We start from the raw sequence: 5,934 nt of genomic DNA, 5'->3' as shown, positions 1-5,934 counted from the left end.
GTGATGCTTAAACACTTGTCATTTGTCAGATCTAACATTTCGACTGTCCTTCAATGAAATTTAACTGTTCTATAATCTGCACTTATACAAAGAGCCTGTTTGAGACAGCTTCTTAATGAGGTGCAAAACAAGGATGTATTTATCATGTGTTAACCCTCCGGTATCCAGGTGCACCTTTTAGGCACACTTTGCATTTCATTTTAAAAAACTTCAAATTATTTTTCACAATTTAAATAAGGTTAGAATTCAAAGGTTGTTCATTTTTGCATGATCTTTAAAATTCTGGCCACCAACTAAAATTTGCACATTGGAAACAAAAGAAAATTACAAGACTAGCATCTGTCTCCCAAGTGTGCCTAAAATGCACTATTTCTTCCATTTGATATGTATGATTAGGGCTGACCTTGATTCACAAAAATAAAATCAAATTAGAGCAGAAAAATAAATCACTATATAATATTGAATAGTTTGATTTATAGGTGTGCATTTTACGTACGCTTGGTGGTGGATGCTAGTATTTTTGAACATTTGACCTAGCGCCAATAATAATAATGCAAATTAACCGATGTAGCTGTTAATCATTGACATATGCCAGGCTGCAAAAATCAAATAATATGTAATCCACTTTTTATGTAGTATATTGAAAAAAAATATTTTTGTGTGTTTTTTGCATCCAAAAAAATGGTTTGTTTAGATTACAAACACAGCATTTAAAGGGTTAAAAAATATGACAATTATTGAGTATTTGGTATTTTTATTTACGGCTGAAGTTGATGAAATAGAAAAAAGTGTAAAAGAATTAAAAACAAACTGTATGAAAATTTTTTTGACATTATTCCACAAGTGTGCCAAATAGTCACACTTGGTGCTTAGTAAGGGCCTTGCTGGATGGGATACCGGAGGGTTAAGTACAGTGTAAATTGTAAATGTTTTAAATATTCCTGACTTTAAAGTGTTACGTAAGGTCTTTTTTTCTAGTTTTGCAGTTGCTGTTTTATATAAGGTTATTTAATATATGCAAAGGTTTACCATTGTGCTGTCTGACCCATATTTATGGTGTGTTTTATGTGTTCAGCTGGGAGGGTTTGCTACATCTGATCTGATATGAATGTGCCTGAAACAAAAGGTGTTTATCCTCAAATAAAAAATAAGTTGCTCTTTCATATCAAATGCAGGCTGTAAAAAGGAAGGTGTAATACTACCCACTAATGTTATTAACCAGATGTTTTTGGGATACATGATATTTTTTCCAAAAATTCAAAATGATCCCTGTTGCGTTTCTCAACTCCTTATTTTCTAAATTACCACCATGAGGTTTCTGGATAATAGTTAAGTATTTTGAGACATTACTTATAAATGAGTATAGAATTTAGTACAGAGGTCATCCACCTGAATTCAAGCTTTTATTTCCCTCATTTCTTAATTTTTTTTTTCCTCTGTTGGCTAAATAACCCCAATTATATTGTCCTTATGTCACAATGATGTGAATTTTCTAATAATAGGAGAGAGAATTTGGAGTTTTCATTCATTTCATCACCTTCCCACGGGGTCAAACATTTACATGCATTTTGTTTAAGTCAGTAGTTTCAGGTTTAGGTTTATTCAGTCATCATCCGTAATACATAAAATAAAAATAATAAGGCTAATTTTAACTCAGTTGACTGAATTATGTTGAGAATGAATAGGCTATAGAAGCTAAATGCTTATATAAACCTCCCCTACATTCAAATCAAAATCAGTTTTAGGCGACCAGTCAAAACTTCAAAAATCAGTGGCATTGCTTTTACTTTGTCCTACTTGAATCAAACATTCTTTGTTTACCACAAACTTCATACAACACTCTTGCAGAACTTGTGCAACTGAGCCACAAATGTTCTTTTGGATTAGGGTCAGAGCTTTGTGATGGCTGTTCCAAAACTTTGTTGACCTTAAGCCACATTGGTACTATTTTGGAGCTACACTTACTATTGTCCTGCTCAAAAAAACAAAACAAAACAAAACAAACAAACAAAAAAAAGCATTTGCCACTGGCTGAAGTCTTCAGATAGTGTTCCGAAATAGCCACATAATTCTTCTACTTCACGGTGCCATCGCTTTTATGAGGTGCACCCTTTCTTCTGCAACAAAACAACTGTGCAATATGACATTTTACAGCCTGGATGCTCTACTTTGGGGTTATAAGGCTTTCTCCTTTTTCCTCCATTTTATCCCATCTCACTAGAAAACATTTATTAAACCTAGAATAAATCTCTTTTTTGAGTCAGACCTGACCAGAAAGGCACACCAGTCCATGCAAAATTAAAACCTGAAACATGTCAAAAAAGGTATTGAATTTAGAAAACAATATGTAAAAGAAATGACAGGAGAACAGAAGGAAAAGTACATGAGAAGAAGTCAGCTAGGAATAGAAATTACCCTCTGCAGTTAAATAATTACTCCCAAGGAGACAAAAACATAAAGGTCTGGAATATTCAGAAGGTTATTCCAAGACCACCTTAGAGAACGCCTGCAAATCCTAGGAACTTTGATTGACAGTTATAACAGCTGTTAGACACATTATCCCAAAAGGTAAGATCTGTGTCAATACGAGGCTGTACTTTTTGAACTCCAACATCTTTATTCCTGGGATAATGTCGAACCATCTGCACTGAAATATGTTCATCTCATGGGGTTAGTAGACATGGTTTTCAATGGTGCGTGTGTGGTCCTGTGGTGTTTGTTTACTCTTGTTTGTACAGATGAATGCGGTACCTTCAAATGTTTCTCCAAAGGGCAAACCAGACTCATGGAAGACATTTTAGTCTTCAGAGAGACTTTTAAATCAAATACATCATTGTAACAGTAGTTTCCTCTGTTCCAGTTTCCACTTATTTGTCATTCTGTATCTATTTTTTCATTCTGAACTTTAAAAAAAAAACATAAAGTCTTCTAATTAATCACTTAATCATTACACAAGACCAACACTTCCTGTAACATTTGTCCCTTCCTGGGAATTCCAAGTAATCCCCTAAAAGCCACTTGGCAGTGGAGCTGCAGTTACCACATAACTTAAAGAACCAAGAATGAACTTTTGGTTAATTATGCTTCGGCTTTAATGGGGTTAACCTCTTTCCCACAAGAAAAGATAATATAAGTTGATATAGCTCCAAGATGTGATTCCCGTACCACTACAGACACTCAAAGCTATTACCGCTGTGAGCAGATGTCTGGAAATTCCCTGTAAAGCAGTGACATCAGGATCTTTGTACAAGAAGCGTGTTATGGAAGGATTCAGAGGAACTGATCTTGATTAATGACAGTGACTAATGGTGTGATTACCGAAAAGACAAATACTTGAAAAGGCAGAAATCTCAACAGTCTTAACCTGATTATTCTTTCCACAGACATTCCGCAGATTTTCCATTACATTCTAACCACTGACAGGAAAAGTGGTGATAATGTCGATTATCTCATTCCAGTGGGACCTGTCAGTGGGTGGATATATTAGGCAGCAAGTGAACATGTAGACCTCAAAGCTGATTTGTTAGACAGCAAAATGGGCAAGAGTAGGGATCTGAGACACTTTGAAAAGGGATGAAATTGTGAAGGTCAAATCACTGGATCAGAGAATCTCCAGATGTTGTTCATTTTCAATGTAAAGTAGTTTTTACCTACCAAAAGTATCAAAAGAACAAAAACAGGATTTCAACCAATCCACCATCTATGGGAGTAGAACATTATTAAGTCTGACTTTTTCCACATAAACAGCTCTGACCTGAGGCCTAGAATCCACCAGACCACTGCAGGTGTGTGTGGTATCTGGACCAAGACATTAGCAGCAGATCCCTGAAGTCCTGGAAGTAGAGAGGTGGACCTTCATGGATCAGATTTAATTGTCCAACACCTCCCACAGATGATCAAATGTCCTGAGATTGGTATGTCCTTCGTTAGTCCATTTTTGGTCAGTACTAGCCACTGCACACCAGGAACACCCAAAAAGACCTGCAGTTGTGAGATGCTCTGACCCAGTCATCACTAGGGCTGTGTATTTGCAAGAATCTGGCGATACGATACAAATCACAATACTAGGATCATGATATGATATATCCTGAAATATCATGATACTGTTAAAAAGGCAATTTTTTGTTTCTTTTTTTTATGATTATTTCCTTGAAGAATTGAATTACACCAGAAATCTGCACAAATATTAAACACATTTTTATTTGATCACAACAGGATCTGATGCTATATCACCAATTTTTAAGGTGTTAAAACTTAAATTCTGTTTTTCAGACATTACAGTTTAAGATCGTGTTCAAATGTTCATATTCTATTAGTTCAGAACTAACCTCATAAAATTATTTTTGTGCAATACCAACAAAGGAACTAACATTATTTAATAAGAGTGTTAAATAATAATGAATAAAATATAAACAAGAAAGAAAAACAAAATGAACCTCCACAACATCTGCATTTGAAAAAATACCTAAAAATATTGATAGAGTACTTTTTAATATCAATACAGTATTGTGAAATGAAATATCGCGATATATTGCGGAACCGATATTTCCTTACACCCCTAGTCATCACCATTACAATATAGACCTGGTCAAAGTCACTCAGTTATCATATTCATTTTGCTTCCATCACATCAGCTTTGAGGACTAAATGTTCACTTGCTGCCTTATATAGCTATCCCAGTGAAAGGTACTATTGTAATGGAATCATCAATTTTATTCCCTCTTCTCCTGTCAGTGGTCAGAATGTGTTGGCTGATTGGTGAGTTTACACCAGGAGTGCCCATCCCTGGTCCTCGAGAGCTACTATCCTGCATGTTTTAGATGTATCCCTCTTCCAACACACCTGATTCAAATGATAACCCTATCATCAAGCACTGCAGAAGCCTGATAATGACTGTCAGGTGTGTTGGAAGAGGAAAACATCTAAAACATGCAGGATAGTACCTCTCATGGACCAGGGTTGGGCACCCCTGGTGTAGACTCACCAACTAGAAAACCACCCAAAATATTTAACATCATGTCCCAGGTAACAGTGTTCAGATGAATTAAAAAATCAATTCAAACATCTAAGCCTAGGACTGTTTTGTGCTACCTTCAGAATTATTTTTTTCTCTACATTTAAATTTGAAATAATTTATCACTATCATTTTATCCTTGTCAGGACAGAGTAGAGTAAAAGTGTTTATTAACAAAAATAAGATGTGACAAGGAAAAAACAGTCCATGGGTAAGGCTATGGAGAGTAGTGACACCAACAGCAGCAATGATCCAGCACAACACCAGACCAGAGGAGCCACTTGTAAAGGCTCCTAATGGTGATCTGCTCCAGGTGCGGTGCCAGCAGGCGAAAATGATGAGTCTGAGGGAGGGGTCTGTGGCAACGCAGGAGTGCACCATGACAATCCTCTGTGTTGTTCTGTGAAAATTAGGTATTTTGCTGTGTATAATTTACTGATTATGTAGATCAGGGGTGTCCAATCATGGTCCTCGAGAGCTACTATCCCGCATGTTTTAGATGTATCCCTCTTCCAACACACCTGATTCAAATGATAACCCTATCATCAAGCTCTGCAGAGGCCTGATAACGACCGTCAGGTGTGTTGGAAGAGGAAAACATCTATAATATGCAGGATAGTAGCTCTCGAGGACCAGGATTGGACACCCCTGATGTAGATCTTCATAAAACCTTAAAAAATTATTATAGCAGAAGAAATAAAACTGAAGCAAAACTGACATGCTAAACAAAACAAGTATCTACAACTGGTGCCAATTGTCAAACTACATCACTGTACTGACATATCACTATTGCAGAAAATGACAGTGCATTTATATTGGTCATATCTGACACTAGAGAAAAGCTGAGAAACTGCATTTTACATGATTTTTAAATGTTTTAGTGAATGTAGTGATCCTAAAGTTATCAAACATTTTAGATC

Source organism: Sphaeramia orbicularis, chromosome 15 (genome assembly GCF_902148855.1).
Source record: "Sphaeramia orbicularis chromosome 15, fSphaOr1.1, whole genome shotgun sequence".
Taxonomy (NCBI): domain Eukaryota; kingdom Metazoa; phylum Chordata; class Actinopteri; order Kurtiformes; family Apogonidae; genus Sphaeramia; species Sphaeramia orbicularis.
This window is presented reverse-complemented; position numbering follows the sequence as displayed.